This window comes from Oryctolagus cuniculus, chromosome 5 (assembly GCF_964237555.1).
Source record: "Oryctolagus cuniculus chromosome 5, mOryCun1.1, whole genome shotgun sequence".
NCBI classification, from domain to species: Eukaryota; Metazoa; Chordata; class Mammalia; order Lagomorpha; family Leporidae; genus Oryctolagus; species Oryctolagus cuniculus.
Window position 1 is genome coordinate 22,863,517 of NC_091436.1, and position 18,972 is coordinate 22,882,488.

At 39.9% G+C, this 18,972-nt stretch overlaps 1 long non-coding RNA gene across 1 annotated transcript in view; it reads right to left on the reverse strand.

Annotated features, from left to right (window-relative positions):
- The window catches only part of LOC138849783 (uncharacterized), a 137,147-nt gene extending 127,323 nt beyond the window's left edge, over positions 1-9,824 (reverse strand). Inside the window, exon 1 of the long non-coding RNA XR_011388949.1 lies at positions 9,741-9,824. This is a non-coding gene — a long non-coding RNA (uncharacterized lncRNA). The remainder of the gene's footprint in view (positions 1-9,740) is intronic.
- Positions 9,825-18,972: the final 9,148 nt, after the last annotated feature.

Consider the following 18,972-nt stretch of genomic DNA (forward strand, 5'->3'; position numbering starts at 1 on the left):
CAAGAATTAGCATCTGGCAAGTGGTGCCAGGGGAAGCCAGAGAGCACAAGAGAATGATAAGACACTTCTGATAAAGAGCTGCTTGAGTAGTCTCTGATGTCCATTCAAAGAGATCAGGCCATGGCATCTTGGTTTCCATAGCTACTTCTTCCTTATTATTCCTAAGTTATTATTAAACATATATTAAGTCTCCACAGAGCAGGAGCTCAAAGCAGGTAAAGAAAAACCCTTGGTAGGACAGCATCTTTTTTTTTTTTTATCTGCCCTTTTTACCTTTCAGCTCAAAGTTTAGGAATACCCAGAAAAATTATAAAAGAAGTAGCTAAAATAATATTTCTCCCTGGTTATTCTGCATTATAAAAATATAATTGTTGATTAGAACTATGAGGGTACTTGTAACTTATTAGTTACTGGAGCCAGGATGTGGGAAGCAGAGGATTAAATAGCGATCAGAATCCATGTTCTATTGATTTTGAGAGACTGTATATAAACATGGAGCTTTAACTTGCAATCTGGAGGAATCTGCCTAGGAAACTAACCTGTTATTTACAAAAACAATCCAGGAAGGACTTACAGGACACTTTCTGGAAGTGAGACTGCTATCTTGGTAACAATCCAGAAAGCCCAACTATAATCTCCATAATGACTACCTCAAAATGGGGAGGATGTGATGTGATTAATAACTGACATTGGTCCTATGTCTAAATTAGAATGCATGCAAGAAGCCAGATTTGTACCCCTAAGCCAGCCGATGGATGCCCATTCTCAGTTAGGGCTCCCACAGCCCGGTGCCAATAGCCTCCAATCAAGGACTTCACCAGAAGCCTTCCCTTTTTTCTTACTGGGAAACTTTCCCACTTCTTTGCCTGCTTTTGAGTCTTTGCCAAAACACAAGAGATGGTGCCCAACTCCCTTGGAAAAGCAAGACCAGGATACATGGCCTTTATACTCCTCATCTGGTTAGCCTTCTGTTTGTTTCCACAGTTCCAAGAAGGACAAGGGTGGGCTGTGTACAAAGCCTTTGATACTGCCATGGGAGAATTCAGTGTCTCCAAGCCTGGCTGGCACATAAGTGGACAGGCCAATGTCTTGAATGAGTGAGTGAACATAAAAACCTGGTGGAGGATGAAACCCAACTTCTCATCTTAACAGAGAACTGAGGAACTGGGTAGATAAATGGTAAAAAACTGTCCAACCCCTACAAAAGGATACTGGGGATAAAGGTGGAAAGCTGATTGGCTGTAAAGAACAACAAAATAGAAATCAAATAATACCTTCAGTTGTTCATTGTGCTGCTGTGAAAGTTCAAAAAATTACTGACTTTAGCGATTTTATTACAATATTTTTCTAACTTTTAAACTGCTATTGACATAGCCTTGAAATTCATTTAAAAGAATTTCCCCCCTACCTTAAAAACATCAAAGCAGGGCTTCAGGCAGCAGAATGACTCAGGGAGTTTTACTCCCATGAAAGTCAAGTTGGAAAGTGAATTCACAAACTGAAAATGAAGTTACCAAAACATTGTTGGAAGAAGCAAAACCCAATAGGAGCATTTTCACTTAGTTTAATTTACCAAAAATAGCTATAGACATGGCCCAATTATGAGTAAGATGTTCCAACTGTAGAATGGATCTTCCTTACCTCATTTATTTTCCATGATAATTGAGCTGTGCTTCTTTGTTTGCTTTATTGTTCTTTATTTGTATATTAGTAGCTCCAAGAGTCATTGCTGCAAAGCTCAGGTCTGCTCTCCCAGACTTGCTCCTCACTGGGTCATTTGGAAGCTGTAAGATCCTGCTTACCTACCTAGAGTGGTGTTTCTCAACTTTGGATGCTCATTAGAACCTTCTGGGAACTTTAAACATCTACTAATGAAGAGATCCCAACTCAAGCTAATTAAATCAGTATATTTCTTAAAAATAACTCCCCAGTTGATTCTAATGTGCATGGAGCATTGAAAAAACACTCTCCTAGAAGAAGCAAGATATTCTTGACAGTAAGTGTCACCTTGAATCGTGCTCACTTTGTTTGATGATTGTCAACATTTAATAAAGTAACTTTTACCTTGTCATTTTTAAAGTGATAGCAACACAGACGTTGTTACAGGACTCCTTGAAGCCTTTCCTGGATTGTTCAGCGCTGCAGCTTCCAGAATCTAAGGGCAGGAGTGTCACTTGACCTGAGGTAATAGGGCAGTGGAGAATAGATTCATCTATTCCTTCTATGTTGCTTGACTTTTCAATATGAAAGTTAAAAAAATGCCCATGATTCTATGCCTAAACTGTTAGTAAGACTGTTAGTAAGGTGTTTGTGGGGAGCAACTCGGACTAGACTGTTACTCGAATTAAGACTTATTCTATGCAACTGCTCTCCCACAATATGGCGCTGGGAGAGGAGGAAACAGCTTCTACACAGCTGCCTCTCGCCAATTTGATTGAGCTGCAGGAGCTGATCTTGCTCCTGATTGGAGGAGAGCAGCGTGCTCGGCGTGTGGGTAGCAGAGTTGGGATTGGTGGAAGAGGACTATAAAGGAGGAGAGAGACAACATGCACAAGGAACATCTATCTGAAGGAACACCTGAGCAGCCCCCGGGAGAGCCGGCCGGCAGTGTGCCGCTCCCCGGCAGAAGTGAGGAAAGTGGCAGGGGGAACCGCCCTTCCACGGAGGTGGGAGGGTCGGTAGCCAACCCGGGAAGAACCAGCAGCAAACCCGGGGAGGGCCGAGCAGACAAAAGAACAGCGCAGGGTCCTATGTCATTCCTACGCGAAGAGGGGGAGCGACAGTGTTATTTTGACATTGCCAGTGACCATTTAAAGAGCCTGGAGATGAGGTGGCACCTTTGCACTGATGAATTAGAGCAGTGGGTAGCCTGATTTGGTGGTTTGGAAGCTTCACTAATTATGCATCTCAGTCTCAGAGTTGGATAGATCCAACAGATTTATCACACGAGGACTCTAGATGAAGGATGTATTTTTCTTGAATTCATGAAATCACAAATAAGCCACAGTCTAGTTCAGAATAAACACAATAGAACTACATGGTAAGATTGTAAAAGGCCTCAGTTTCTGGGCAATGAGGAGAGGAAAGCTAGAGTACCAGCTCCTCCACCAGAAGTGGTCCAATCTTCTGCAGAAGTAGAGGAACTTAGCAAGACTTTTCCTTGAGCAAATACCTCTGGTAATGGCATTTGAATTCTCCTAAATGCTGCATAGCTTAGAACAGGTTTGGTGCTTCTGATTCACTTTGAATATGTTTCTGTAGAAATGTCTGTGCTAGGTTGTGTCTTAATTCCTCTCACATTTTTAAACTACTACACTTATTTCCCTATAAATTGAGTGTAGTTTTCATTAGCATTTACAAAAAGACACACTCATCCCCCCAACACACATGCACATATAAATATGCATTGTTCTTGAACTTTTTATTGATGTAGAAGAAAAAAAGTTTCATAACAATATCAACTGTCACTCAAGATAAATCTATACCTTAAAAATGGCGCTTTGCACATGAGCCCCTTCAGATGCTGGGTGAGGTGCTCTGGTAGCCTAAATTGGGACTGTATTGCTTACCGGTACCTAGTGGCTACGGTTTCAAGAGAAAATAGATGGTCTATGAGTAAAATCCTTTCAATATTACCACTATGTAATTAGTAAATCCACAACTCCTCTTACCAACACTACCAGAGCTACATTCAAAAATTTGTTTTTTCATTCCATAGATGTTTTGTATTTATATAATGCCATACACTGCTGTAGGTGCTGGAGATAGAACAATAATTAGACCAGCTGAAGACACAGTGTCTCTTGAATCTTGTATTTTATTTTATGTTTTTAAACTTTTATTTAATAAATATAAATTTCCCAAGTACAGCTTATAGATTACAATGGCTTTTTCCTCCCCATAACATCCCCCCCATCCACAACTCTCCCAACTCCTGCTCCCTCTCCCATTCTATTCACATCAAGATTCATTTTCGATTATCTTTATATACAGATCAATTTAGTATATATTAAGTAAAGATTTCAACAGTTTGCACCCACACAGAACATAAAGTGTAAAATACTGTTCCAGTACTAGTTATAGCATTAAATCTCAATGTACAGCACATTAAGGACAAAGATCCTACATGAGGAGTAAGTGCACAGTGACTCCTGTTGTTGACTTAATAAATTGACACTCTTGTTTATGGCGTCAGTAATCACCCAAGGCTCTTGTCATGAGCTGCCAAGGCTATGGAAGCCTTTTGAGTTCACGGACATCGATCTTATTTAGACAAGGTCATAGTCAAAGTGGAAGTTCTCTTCTCCCTTCAGAGAAAGGTACCTCCTCCTTTGATGGTGCCGTTCTTTCTACTGAGATTTCACTCACAGAGATCTTTCATTTAGGTCCTGTTTTTTTTTTTTTTTTTTTTTTTTTGCCAGAGCATCTGGCTTTCCATGCCTAAAATACTCACATGGCCTCTGCAGCCAGATCTGAATGCCTTAAGGGCTGATTCTGAGGCCAGAGTGCTGTTTAGGACATCTGCCATTCTATGAGTCTGCTGTGTATCCCACTTCCCATGACGGATTGTTCTCTCCCTTTTTGATTCTATCAGTTAGTATTCGCAGACACTAGTCTTGTTTGTGTGATCCCTTTGACTCTTAGACCTATCAGTGTGATCAATTGTGAACTGAAATGGATCACTTGGACTAGTGAGATGGCATTGGTACATACCACCTTGATGGATTGAATTGGATGCAGTATTTGAGACAGAGAGATATTGTCAATTTATAAGCATGCAATCATCCTAAATGAAAAAAAAAGGAATAATGTTTTGAAGAAGACAAAGTGGGTGACATGAAAGAAGGTGATTGATTTGGGAGCTAGGAAGAGCTCTACAAAGGACGTTTGGAGTTGCCTTGCTGAGGACAGAGCATTTGAGCAGACACCTGAAGCATGAGCTCCACTGAGCAATGTGCAGAACTTAGAGATAGGGTATTGCAATAGAACAAAGAACAGATTCAACTTTCCCTCAAGCAGGAATGAGTTGAGAAACTGAAAAGACCTCTGTGCATGGGGCATAGAGTCAGGGATAGAAGCAGAGCAGTAGGAGAGGCCAGATGTCTTCCTTTGGAATTTATTTTTAGGTCATGATAAAGCATGGAAGTAATGGGCTAATCGAAATAAGACACTGATGGGCTATAAAGCATGGAGTGGCATACAAGGCAAAATTGAACACTGCAAGATGGGCTAGAAGGCTGTTGCAGAAATATCAGAAATGGTGATGGCTTGGTAAATAGTGCTTGAAAGGGAGATGATGGAGAGGAGCAAGGTTGTAGAATAAACAGGACTTAATGATGGATCAGAAATAAGAATTTAAATAATTGGGAAATCAATAATGACTCCCATTGCCATAATTTAAAAGACAGGGATGAACAAGGGAGGCACAGGTATTTGTTGGTGTGTTTTTCTTTGTTGAGGAATGCTTGGAGGAATCAATAACTGTGTTATATGTAGCCTGTTTAATGTGGGGAGGTTATAAGGCCTCAGTGTAGTTGTGTCTAATCATTAACTGATTACATATAAACTTGATGCTCAGGAGGGTGGTAGGTCTAAGATTGTACATTTTTGAGTCCTCAATGAACAAATTATATTTAAAATCAAGGTATTAGAGGAGATAATCTAAAGGAGACAAGCTACAGGTGGAAGAAGGGAGACAAGGCTTGGTGTTCACAGAGGAAGAGTAGCAATGCATTATACCTGAGGAGAGTGGCCAACAGGAAGCAAGCATTTTAGTGCAAAGTATACTACTGATATGAGATCAAAAAGAGAAAAAAGGAAGATGGAGGCAGCAAATGCTTCATGTTTTGCAATGAAGTAGAGAAATGAGCAATTAGCTGGAAAGTGCAATATGGGTCAAGGGAAGATCCATTCATTTTTTTTTTCACAGCTACTAACAATGCATGTTCTTTGGCTGATGGTTATGCAGGTGAATGGGTCAATGTTAATGTCATACAGCAAAATCCAGAAACTGAGTTTGAGATCTTTCCTACTATCCCAGCAGGATTAATCATATTCTTCACTTTATTCTCATAGGGTTTGTGTAATAATATTTGAAACATTCTGTTATGGCTAATCATGTACATTTCTGTCTCCTAAGTGGATTCCAAACTGATTGGGAGAACAAATATTGTTTATTGATTGTCAGCTATATAAAGCCTGCTATTGGGCACAATACACATGTGATGTCAAATACTACACACAACAGCCCCTCATGGCCAACATAATCTGAAAACTGGTACAATGATGTAAGTGATGAGTCAGAAACAGAATGGAGATCCTAGCTCATGTATACCTGCCTCTCAGCTACAAACTCTCCATTGCAACACTTCTGTTCCACAGTCTGCTATTTATCCCCAGTGCATGGTTTGCGCAGTTCAATACAAGGCACATAAGAACTTGGAGTTCAGTAATGATGGATGAAGTAAAACAAAGCCACAGTATTGAAGCTTGAGAACCTGCAAATCAATTATTCTTTCATCTATTTGTTTTTGACAATAAATTCCATCTGTTGATGTAGAGGAAGTACCTCATACTGTGGCCATGCACAGTGGTCTCTCCACTAAACTCCTACTGTGCATTCTAATGTGGAGGAAGGCAGAAGCCAGGGAGTCTGTGATGGAGATCAATGGGGCTTCTCTCCTCAGCTCCCGTGGCTCTGCCTCAGAATACGTAGAGAAGGAGAAGGAGCTACTGGATTTGAATACCTTTGGCTAAGTAAATGGTGTTGGCTGCTGCCATGAGAAAACAGCCAAAGTTAGAGAATGAAATTTGTTTGTATTTTTAACCCCAAGATGGTAATTAATTCCTTTTGCATTTTTAGTTTTCATCTCCAGAGATCTTTTATCCCATTTATCACATAATGATCATAACCTCATGCAATCTGTCTGCAAAGCTAATAATTTATTTAGGAGCTTTAGAACTTATCTCAGCCATCAAACTTACTTGCTCCTTTATTTTGTGTAAATTAAATGTAGAAAGCAAATTTTCTGTAGTTACTGGACATAAAGTTATTGAGCTTGGAGCCCACTATTTGCTGGAAGTTTGTTAAGCCAATCCAAAGTACCATCCCTTCCTTAGATAAATGTACTTTTTTCATTGAAGAAATAGAAATTATAAGTAAACTTCAGTAGAATTCTCTATTACCTCTAAGAATCTAGTACACATATCTTGCTTTCTTATCCATTATCATAAAGTCTCTACACTCCTATGAAAGCCTGGCATCCAAATGTACAGTAGCTTCTGTATACCCTTTCCTACTCAAGGACATCACTAGTGTAATCTCTTACTTGTCTCATCAGTTTTTCGCTCTCTTTCCACTCATTCCCATCAGTGCACAAACTTAAATAGTTCTCCATGTTTAAAATAAATGCCACCATCAGTTTTGCTCCTCTTAGTATTTATTGTTCCTTCCTCCTGACTTGCTAAAAACATGGCAGCTCCTCTTGTCTTCCAACTGTGTGATTCACCATACATTCTCAAGGAAACACACCATAATTGCTACCTTTAAGATTATTGGCCACCCTCATACCCTCTCCTGACTTTGGTGATCCCTTCACCTTGTTCTACTTTTTCTCTAGGCCTTTAACATATGATGTACTCATGCATTGTAGTCATCACTGAATTTTACCTAACATGTTCATAAGAATTTGTGTCTTTGTAACTGCTTTGTTTCAAGAGCCATGATGAATCTAGTACAATGTCAATCCTACAAAAATCCTACACTTTTGAATTTGAGAATACCTATGAAAGATATGTTCTTTTCAAAAAGAAGGCTTCCTTACCATCATATAAGGCACATGTATGAATTCTGGGGTGAATCCTCTAGGTAGAAACTGAGACTAGTGAAAACCAAGGGACATAACACAATTTTAGCAATGGCTGGAAAAAAATAGTGCAGGAATGAGATAGATGAAGGGTTTAAGTCGTAAGTATGAATTCAAGACTAAAAGAAGCCACAGAGATGGAGATGGGTCTTTGTGAGAGTATTAGATACTAACGAGTAAGTAAATGTGGTGAAGGATGGAGGAGTCTGCTGAGTGCTAGACCACCGGAAACTAGTGAAGACAAGGGGGCAGTGTAGGAAGCTGAAAAGTGGACAGGAAACAAAACAAGGAAGAAAGTACAGATGTATTTCAAGGCTTTTGATCATGAGGAAACAATGATTATGAAAGCATGGTTGAAGTCTATGAAATATGAGTGACATCTGGTCATATGTAATGAAAAGGAAATAAATTTAAAGGGTCAATGAGCTGTGAGTATTTTCAGAGTGGCACAATTGGGGTAGTTTGGGGAAGAGAAACTCATGATGGATTTGGTTGTGTGAGAATTCAGTCTCAAAATATGAGGCCAAACACGTGACATTATCCTGATTGATATCACACCCTTTAGGGTTGGAGTAGTGTTGTAATTTGGCTATGCAATTTACTAAGTGTATGACATTGGGAATGATTTTGAACTTAAATTTCCTCATTATCAGGATGAAGATAATAATAGAATTTTCGCAGGAAGATTAGATAAGAGGTCTTCCTCACCTAGATGTCAATCTGGTATATACTTGCTCAAGATCTAGAACTAATTGGCTTATATTGTTACAGAAATTTGGTCTAGCAGATAAATGCCCACATCCCATATTGGAGTGCCTTAGTTTGATATCTGGCTCTAGTTTTTGACTGAAGCCTTTTATAATGCAGACCATGGGAGGTAGTGGTAATGACTCAAATAGTTAGGTTCCTGCCATCCACGTGAGAGACCTGGATTGAATTCCCAGATCTTGGCTCCAGAGTATTTCAGGAGAGAACGGTCAATGGGAGTGTTTCTCTCTCTCTCCTTCTTAAATAAATGAATAAAGAATAAATAAATAAATAAACAAAATTTTCAGAAAAAAATTGGCTTACACTTTTGCTAGTCTGCAATCTCTGAAACTCAGAAGTTTTTCCTCCAAACCTATTTTATCTTCTGAGAGCTTCTGGAAGTTCCTTTTCATAGGTCCTCCTTCCTGGAGCCTTTGAAGTTCCTTTCTTCCATATGTCCCTTATTGCCCCTACTCTGTCCTCTATTTTCCCCAGCAAGAACCTTGATTATTTGTGCAGTATCTTCACAAAATTTTCTTTTAAATTTTAAAATACAAGCGAAAGGTCCCAAATTAAGTAATTTTTACTGAAAATTGATAAAACAAGGAATTAAATTGGAGAGAGGATTCTATTAGCAATAACAACTCTGTAAGGAATATCAATGCACAGTTATTGTGCTGTTTCTCCACTGTGCTTCATAGTCTTGGAGTCTTTGTCTCTGACAGATGCCTCACTCACTCTCTCATGTCCTCTCACTACCACTTGCTTTCTGGAGATAAATCTCCATGGTGGGTCTCCATAGAAGCTTCTCTTTCCTCAGACTTTGAAGTCTGAGAGACACTAAAAATAGAGCCCCAGTAGAACTTTTCCCCAACTCACTTATCAAGTTATTGTTCCAAAGGAAGATAGTTCTTCTAAGAACTCAAGAAACAACTTTTTAAATAACAAACATTTCATCACCTTATGACATTTACATGGTGTCTGAGTAAGCAAGTCTAGCTACTATATTAAAAGAAAAATGAGGATTCAGTTCTTATCCAAGGCTGAGCTATGGCAGCATAGTCTGGGTATTTAAAACTTCTCGAATCTGTTTTTTTTTTTCTTCAAATTTAAGGACTCAATCCTTACCTTCCTTCCACACTACAGTCCTAGTTCTTCAGTTTCTGATTCTTACTCTACTTCTGGATGTCTGGACCACATCTAACAGTTACATCACTTATGTTTCTGTAGAATGGGCCATTCTCTATGTTACCCCAGTGTTCTGGATTATTTACTCTGAGGTTCTAAACTAGGCTAACATGGTGATTGATAGCAGGGGACAATTTTAAAAGGGATGATTAATTTCTTCCACCTTAGTGCAAGTATATGTCATTTTTAATCTCTTCTACTCAAAGGTAACTGTTGGCCAATTCTAATTACAAAAGGCAATTAGTAGACTTATTATGTCATAACCTTTATTTTCATGAGTTTCACACAATCTGGATCTGATCCCTGGTTAAATGGCATTCTGATTCTATTAAGATTAAATTTCACACAGACATTAAAGGGCATAGCAAGAGCTGAAAGTAATTACAGAGAAGAGCGCACATCTGCTCCACCAAAGTGTCCATCTTGCTGTTGATGCTGAAATGGATTAATTCGTTCTCCGAATTGGCCAAGCAGCTTGTATGATAGGATGCTATTAGATGACGGGATGAGTCCATTTTGGAATGAATACTAAAAATTAAGGTGCCCAAAATAAATCACCCCAACAGTAAAGTGAATTTCTCCACTTCTCTGAAATCAGCTAAAATTCTGTTGCTGAGAACACTAAAACACTGACCTTTATCCTAACCAGAAACCTCTAAATAACTGGGGTATTGAAAAAAATGATTAATAGCTCATTATACGTAGAAGAATAACCACATTCACCTTCGTGCTTAGGTTGCTCTCCAGAAGTAAGTTGTGATTTTGAGACAATTTACAATGTCCTTCAAGCCTTTGTGGCTTATGATTTTATGTCTACATGAAATTAGGAGGCAAATTTTCTAAGTGGTTTATCAATTGGAGTAGACATATGGATATCCCCTATTAAAGACTAAAATGACTTCTATTTTAACCTCTAAATCAATTGTCTGCAGTTTTATTTTTGTGTCTTGTAAATCCAGTTATGAGAAGTCTAATCATGGTAGTGTAAAAACATGATTATTATCAGAGATGTCACCTAACTCAGCTCATGGTAATTTACCATCATTTTAAAAGACTCATATTTCTGTCCAAATAAGGTCTAAAAATTTTTTAATGTGAATTTTTGAGTGCCTGTCTGACTCCCAGGGATAATACACCATCCACTTAACACTTCACTGTTCCTCTTCCACAGACACTACTCAACTCAGTGCATTAAAGACACTGCCTACCAATCATATAAATTAGGTAGTCTTTCATAATGACAGAAATAATTTTCATCTATTGCTATTTAAGTAGTTTTACACTATTTTTGAAGCTCTTCTGCCTGTGATAATAGATTATGTGAAAATAATAAAGTATTTAGGAAAGTCACATCTGGGTAACTCTGTTTATAATAACACAGTTGTTCCTTGGGGAGCCACTAAGTATAAGACTTTAAGAATTCAGTACCATTTGTACAAGGCAACCGTTTTATTTGTTTGTGACTTTTTGGTTTTAATTATTATTTTTATTTTGGTAAGGACACAACATGAGATTTAACCTCTTAACACATTTTATGTATATTTTTATGTATATGTCTAGACCTTATTCATCTTACGTAACTGCAATTTTATACATATTTAGTAAGAACTTCTCATTTCTCCCTCACCCCAGTCCCTGGCAACTACCATCTACTTTCTGTTTCTACATTTGACTATTTTATATTGTCTCATATGAATAGTATTGTGTTACTAATATGTTGTGTCTGTGATTAGCTTATTTAACTTCATATCTTCAAGCTTCATCTGTGTTGCTGCAGGTGAGAGGATTTCTTTAGTTTTATGGCTGAGTGACATTCCAGTATATGTGTGTATCACACTTTTCTCATTCATTGATCTGTTAAGGGACATTTAGGTTGTCTCTTCACCTTGGCTCTTGTGAATAATGCTGCAATGAACATGGGTTGCAAATCTCTCTTAAGATCCTGACTTCAATATTTTATTTCATTAAAGATTTTATTTATTTATTTAAGAGGTAAAGTTACATACAGTGAAAGAGGGAGAGAGAGAGAAAGGTCTTCCTTCCCTTGGTTCACTCCCCAGATGGCCACAATGGCCGGACCTGAGCCAATCCAAAGCCAGGGTCCAGGTTCTTCTTCCTGGTCTCCCATGTGGGTGCAGGGGCCCAAGCACTTGGGCCATTTTCTACTGATTTCCAAGGCTATAACAGAGATCTGGACTGCAAGAGGGGAAGCCAAGACTAGAGTCGGTGCCCATATGGGATGCTGGCGCCACAGGTGGAGTATTAACCTGCTGTGTCATGGAGCAAGCCCCCTGACTTCAATATTTTAGATAAAACTCAGAAGTAGGATTACTGAATCACTTGGTAGCTTTGTTTTAAATACTTTGAGAAAGTTTTACGTTGTTTTTGTGTTGTTTGTTTTGAGGCAATTTTATATCTCTGTCTGGGGCACCAAGACACTCTGATGTTCAGGCTCTGGGGATATAAGAACTATCACCTATTTTCTGATTTTCACATCATTCTATGAATGATTTCATGTCGTTGTGTGTGTGTGTTTGTATTTATGAATGATATATGTGTATGACAATCTTTGATCACATTAATAAATGCAATGCAATCTCATAATATTGCATCCTACCATGGTAGCGTAAGTTGGCAGTGCTACTATTCTGTGCTATGCAGTTTGTCAAGTGCTGGGATGGAACTGATCATGTTTGAGGTCTTGCTGCCCATTACCAGGTAATTAATAAGACAAGGATGGCCATATTGCACTTCAGAATGGTTAAAACATAACTTGGAGTGAGTATTTCTGATACAAACTATGGGCAGGAGAGAGATTCCTGAGGTAGCTTCTTGAGATTTCTTTTGAGGACGTCATCCATCTTTTCTATGTTCCCTGATGATTGGGGATATTTTATATGTGGACCATTAGAGACTCCCTGAATGACAGTTGCTTTGAAGAAAGGGCCATTGTCACTTTGTAAGCTCTTAGGAAGTCCAAACCAAGGGATAATTTAAGAAACCAGCACCTTTCCTACTTCAGTAGCCTCTTCAGTTCTACAGGGGTTTGCTTCCACCCATCATTGATGGTGTCTACCTATACCAAGAGGTACTGGAAATTTCGTGTTTTAGGCATATAAGTAAAATATAGTTGTCAATCCTCCCCCTGAATAGCTTTCTTTTCTTTGTAATCCAGGGAAAGGAAGTATTTGATTTAAGGGGTTGTTCATGAGACAAAACTCACAGGCCTCACAACCTATTACATAATCCTAAGGAGGTCCTTTCTTATAAATAGCCTTTGTGCCACCTGAAAAAGTCTTATATCTCCCCAGGTGGAAAGCTTGATGGAGAGTTTTAAGTGACTTCCATTGGTAGGTGGAAGGAAGATGGAACCTTACTTATTCATACTGAAGCTACGCACTGGGATGGAGTCTATAAACTAGAAAGTGCCCTTTGAGTCTGTGCATAAGAGTTCTGTGGCCTGCTCTCTTCTAGGGGATTTTCCCAAATCAAAGGGGCCTCTAAAGGCTCCAGGGACAGAGTTGAGTCTCCTGGGCTAACGGTCTGACTGCCAAATTGTATGTAATCCCATGAGATTGCCTTCCTAGCCCATGTAGTTAGCCTGACTGCTGGCAGGTGGCAGGATTCTGGAACACATTTCTCCAACCCCTGCCTTCTGCCAATCAGGTAAATTGCTCCTGGGTGTGGCCCAGGCCCATCAGGAAAGCTACCATGGCCTGCATGACCTTCAAGCTGATTGGAGAAACATGGTGGTGCCAATATCCGCTCTATACTATAGGATTAGTGTTGCCCTGAATTAGCTACACTCCCTCTTTCTGCCCTTTAAAAGGTGTGCTTGTTTGTTAATAAAGAGGACCTGTTCACCAAAACTTGTCTCTGGTGCTCCTTATCAAAGAACATTGTGCCCCCTCCCCCACACTCCTACCCCCAGCCGACAGTGTGCAGGCCTTGCAGATTGAGCCCACACCAAACCAATTGGTTTCCCTCAGCTTCTTCATCAGTCCTCTTTTGGTGTCCCTTACATTGTATAAATTGCCATTTTCTGGGGGATAAAACACCAAAGACAATAATTGATCTATTTCCTGATGGTATTTGATAGGGGACCCATTTGCAGTTAGGAAGTACGTTTCTTTCCAAATAGCCACAGGATCATGGAGAACTATGTAGGCTGACTTAGAATTAGTATACTTAGAATCTGCCAATTAAGCAGTCATGCCATGAAGCAGATGAGAGTTCTCAATGGTCTTGTTTAAGCGACTATGGCATATTCAGCCCAGTGGGTTCCTTGTTCAACAAAAGAACTCCCATCTGTAAATAAAACCTAGTCTGGGTCCTCTACAGAGGACTCATTATGGCCCACTCTGACTGCATAGGTCTGTAGAACTACAGGTTTACATTCACGTTCTGTGCTATCTCCTTTGGAAGAAAAGTAGCAAAATAAAGAGAGGAGCAAGTCCTGAGCTAGATTACAGGGACCTCCATCAATAATGCCTGGTATTTTAAAAGGTGACTGAGGCTTCCAATTGGGGCTAGCAATCTTGTCACCCACACCCTTTGTTATGGGAGTGTGTATCCACTAATAGACTTGTCCCTGTGTCAGTTTGGTAGCTCCCAGGATTAGGAGGGTCATAGCCACCACCACTCAGGGGGCAGACTGGCCGCACTTCAGCTGGTAGATGAAGTTCTTTGCTAAGATACTCAGTAAGCTATTGAACTGGTCCCTCAAGCTGAGTCAATACCGTTGAAGCCACCCATTTTCTCTCTGTTACATATAGATTAAAGGGTTTCCTATTGGGAGGTTTAAAGCCATGGCCTTGTGCAAGGCATATTTAATTTAAATAAAGGCCTGTTTGGCCACTTGGATCCGTGCCAAAATATGGGAATCTGGGATCTGGACATCTGGGGGTCTTTTATCAGTTGGTATAAAGGATGGGCTATTTCCTCATATGCAGGGATATGGAGTTGATGGAATCCTGTGACTCCAAGGAGACTCTAAGCTGTTCAAGGATTTTAGGAAGTGGAAAGGAAGGTGGACACAGACTTGTGTCTGTCTTCTTCTAGTGCCCAAGTTGCTTCAAGTCAGGTTAAGCCTAGATAATTAAGGAAGTCTGACAGAGTTAGGTTTTAGATTTTGAAATGTTTTAGCCTCTTTATTTTGCCAGAAAATTGAGATGGGCCTTGCTCCCTCTTGGAAACCCACCACTATTTGTGAGCAGAGGAGGATGTCATCTGCATACTGTAGTTGATAGTGGCCTCAGGATAGGCAAACTAACAGCTCTTTGGACAAATCCTGTCCAAGCAAGTGGGGACTATCTAAAGATGCTTGTGGCAACCCAGTCAAGGACTGAGAGGACTGAGTTGAGGGGTCTTTAAAAGCAAACAAATACTGGGAGTCAGAGTGTAAGAGTATTAAGAAAATCCTTTAAATATAAAACTGTAAGCAATTTAGTACCTTCTGAAGTTTGGGACAGTAAAGAATTAAGGACCACTGGGTGAGGGGGATCAGGGCCTTATTAAAGGGAAAGGAGATCCTGTACTAGATTCCGCTCTCCATTTGGTTTTTGGACCCCTAATATTGGAGTTTTACAGGGACTATTGCATGGCTTTAGAAGTTCCTATGGCTTTAAATTGTCTCATGGCTTTTAACCTTTGCCAGGTCTTTAGCTTTATTGATATTATTTGATATTTGAATTATTTGATATTTGACGTTACTTAGTGATATTGTTTTTGATGGGGAAAAGAGGAAAGATCTTTAAGATGAATCTGTACTGGTTGGGCAGATATTGCTCAGTCAATATTTCCTTGGGTTGTCCAAACCTCTTGATTAATATCTGTATCAATTAGAGTAAGGTATAACAATTGCTGATGTCAATTAGGCTCTCATCTGGACTAAGATATCTCTCCCTAGAATGTCTGTTAGGCTCTCTGGTATGATCAGATAGGCATGTGTAAAAACAAGTTATTCTAGTTACAGCTTTGGGTTTGGTGAAATATCTAAGTAGGGGCTTTCCTGACCCAACTCTCAAGGTGATACTAAGGAAAGAGGGGAGAAGGGATTTTTGAGAAGGGCAGACAGATGGCTTCAGTGTCTAGGAGGGCATTTCTGTTTGAAGGTTAAGACCACCTAGGACACCTGAATGCTGATGGTCTGGGTGATAGGAGCCTGTAGGAAAATCCCTTGTCCCTTTTAGGACTTTTGGGTAAAATGAAGAAGGAGACCTGACACTAGAGGCTTTATTCCTCAGGGGTGGTTAATCCTCCAGTGATCCCCACTGCAAATAGGACAGGCTGTGGGGGTTTTCTCTGGCCACATTCCTTTTTGAAATGCCCCACCTACCACAGTCACAGCATTCTGGAGACCCCTGGGGAGACCCTCAGTTCGGTGGTTGTAAAGTCATTACCAGAGCTGTGATCATTTTCTTATCCCTTTTCTGTCATTATTGGGTTCCTGCCTTGTCTCAATTATAAAAGACCAAAGTGGCCACCTTCAGGAGTTTCTCTAATGTATTCTCAGTTCCATCAGCCTGTTTTTAAAGATTTTTCTAAAAATCTATGACTGACTAATAAACTTATCCTTTTAAATTGCCTGCCCCTCTACTGAGTTGGGAGATAGGAAGGTATGTTCCACTAAAGTAGCTTTCAGTCTCTCTAAAAAGGAAGATGGATTTTCCTCAGGGTCCTTGTGTATCATAGATAATTTGGAGTAATTTCAGGACTTGCTCATATTCCTTCTTAGTCCCTCTAAGACACAAGCAACGAAACATTTTCATTTCCATTTATCTACAGGGTCATCTTGTGTCCCTTAAGGGTGAAGTGTTTTTTTTTTTTTTTAACTGAAAAACAGGCTATTTTCCTGTAGGATATAATAGTTCCTGGCCTCCCTGATCAGGAAAGGATGAAAATCTCATATAAAGTTCATCCCCCCAGATTTCTGCAGCTTGGAGATCAGCCTTTTTAGAAAAATCAATTTTTTAAAAGAATTTTATTCCCCATTAGGGTCTGATTTAGGAGTAACATTATATGTTTCCAGCTGAGTTCTTACACCTGGGACAACCTTGGAAAGCCTTGATATATCTGTCAGGATCCTCTGAAAAACTGCTCAAGTCCCCCTCTATCTGTCTAAGATCCTGCAGGGAAAAGGAGCCCTGGACACAAGTAGTGCTATCAAATCCTCCAGACACCTTATGGAGGAATAAAATAGAAATTTGCAATTGGGAGTTCTGTTTGCTATCAGGTAGTCGTGGATGATGGGGTCAGGAGGGAACAAGTAGGGAGAGGGATTGGTACAGCATGTGTGGCAGGCGCTGCAGTGAGCAGAGGGAGAGGGGCAGCTGGAATCTTGCAGGAAACTGCTGCTAAAAGTGTCAAGTCTATCTTACAGAGTTGACAAAGGTTGGCTTATCTCACAGGGTAAAAATGTCTGAACATAAGGGATATAACAGATCTCAGACCATTTCTCTGTTCCACAACAGAATAAGCCTAGTTGGATTTGGTATCACAGTTAATGTTTACTTCTGGGGGACCAAGGTTCTCCATCATCCATCTTGTACCCTGGCCACTCCATGGTACAGAAAAAGACCAGCCATTTTTTCTTCAACGTTCGAGGGCCAGAGTGTTCCTGTGCCTGACGATGCACTCTAAAGGAATGCATGCTGAAGATGCTTTATTACTCTTCTGAAACAGGAAGACAAGAATCAAAGAATCCCTAGATTTCTGCCTCTGCCCTAGTGAGGTGTCCCTCAAGTTTGTAGGCTGTGGCAGCCTACCATCCTATAGCCAACAAGAGGGAGAAGCAAGAGAACAGGTGTACATATTCTTACTACATCTCCTTCCCTTCCTTGTGTCCTGGGGATCTTTGAAACTGTGGGTGCATGTGTGACCTGGCACTCATCATCGAGGAAGGTTAATCCAGTAGATGTAGTTTACCCTTACCTGTGCCTAGCTTTGACCCTTCCTTCTGCCACAACCTCCTTTTTTGATCCAAATCACCTGGCAATGCCTTTTTTAATGTTTAACTTGTTTGTCTACGTCTTTGTCAGTCCCTCGTTAAATAATCTGGCCTGCTCATTGAGCCTGCTGGCTTCGATAGGACCAAAGCAATATTTACCTTTGTTTTCATTAACTGTGGCCATGCAGCTGGAACTATATGCATGTGTGCCTTTCTCATGTCCATCAGGCAGTTCATTGTCCCTGATATGGAGGCCCCATCCAGAGTACAGACTCCCCATGGATATATTGCCCTAATACCTATGCAGATGGATGATATCTCTCAGAGGTTTTAACTCTTAGTTCCAGGACATCCTATGCAGGGGAGGGTTGAGATCAAGGATAGGAGCGTAGGAAGGGGAAGGGCAGCTAGGTTCTTGTCTCAATATTGACTGGGCCCTAGACACACATTGAAGGTGGAGGAGAGAGCACACATTCCTGTCACCCTCATCATCATGCCACCCAGCATAACTTGCAGGACAAACTGATATATCTGATATATCTAATATAAGGCCATGGTGAATGGTTCTACTCTGGAACCATGAGTCATTGACCCTAGAGCATAAAACATCATACTTTTATGTAAGTACAACATAAGTTTTGCATCATTTTATAACCTTCCAGTGCGTTTTATAATTTATTTAACTCCAACATTTTGACCAAAGTTTTGGGTCAAATCCAATCAAAGTTATAGTGATCATTAAAATAATTAAATATAGGCAGGCAATGCTAACTCCTTTAAGACTCAGTTCTAAGAAATTGAGACTCAGTAAAGAAAACAGAAAACAGATAAAACTTTACCTCAAGAAACATAAAATTTGTGTTACCTTGGTCAGTTAAAACAGCACAGAAAATCCTTGATTAAAAGGACTAGCACATAACATCAACATATGATTGCATTACTTACCAGCAACTAACTAGATAATGATAAAAAGAGATTGAGAATCAGATAATCCTGTTGTCAGGAACTGGAAGAGTCATTGACAAAATGTAAGTTTCAGAGAAGGGAGAAAATACTTATGTTGAAAAATTGTTAATGGATTAAAGCTTCTGTCTTGATAGCTTAGATGGGGAACCTGTCTGGCCAGTAATAGTCAGAGGCATTCCTGCTCTCTTCCTGACATTTGAGACTGAGTGAGCAGGGGTAGTGAACAGGAAGGAAAGAGAGAGAGGGGTGCAGATTTTA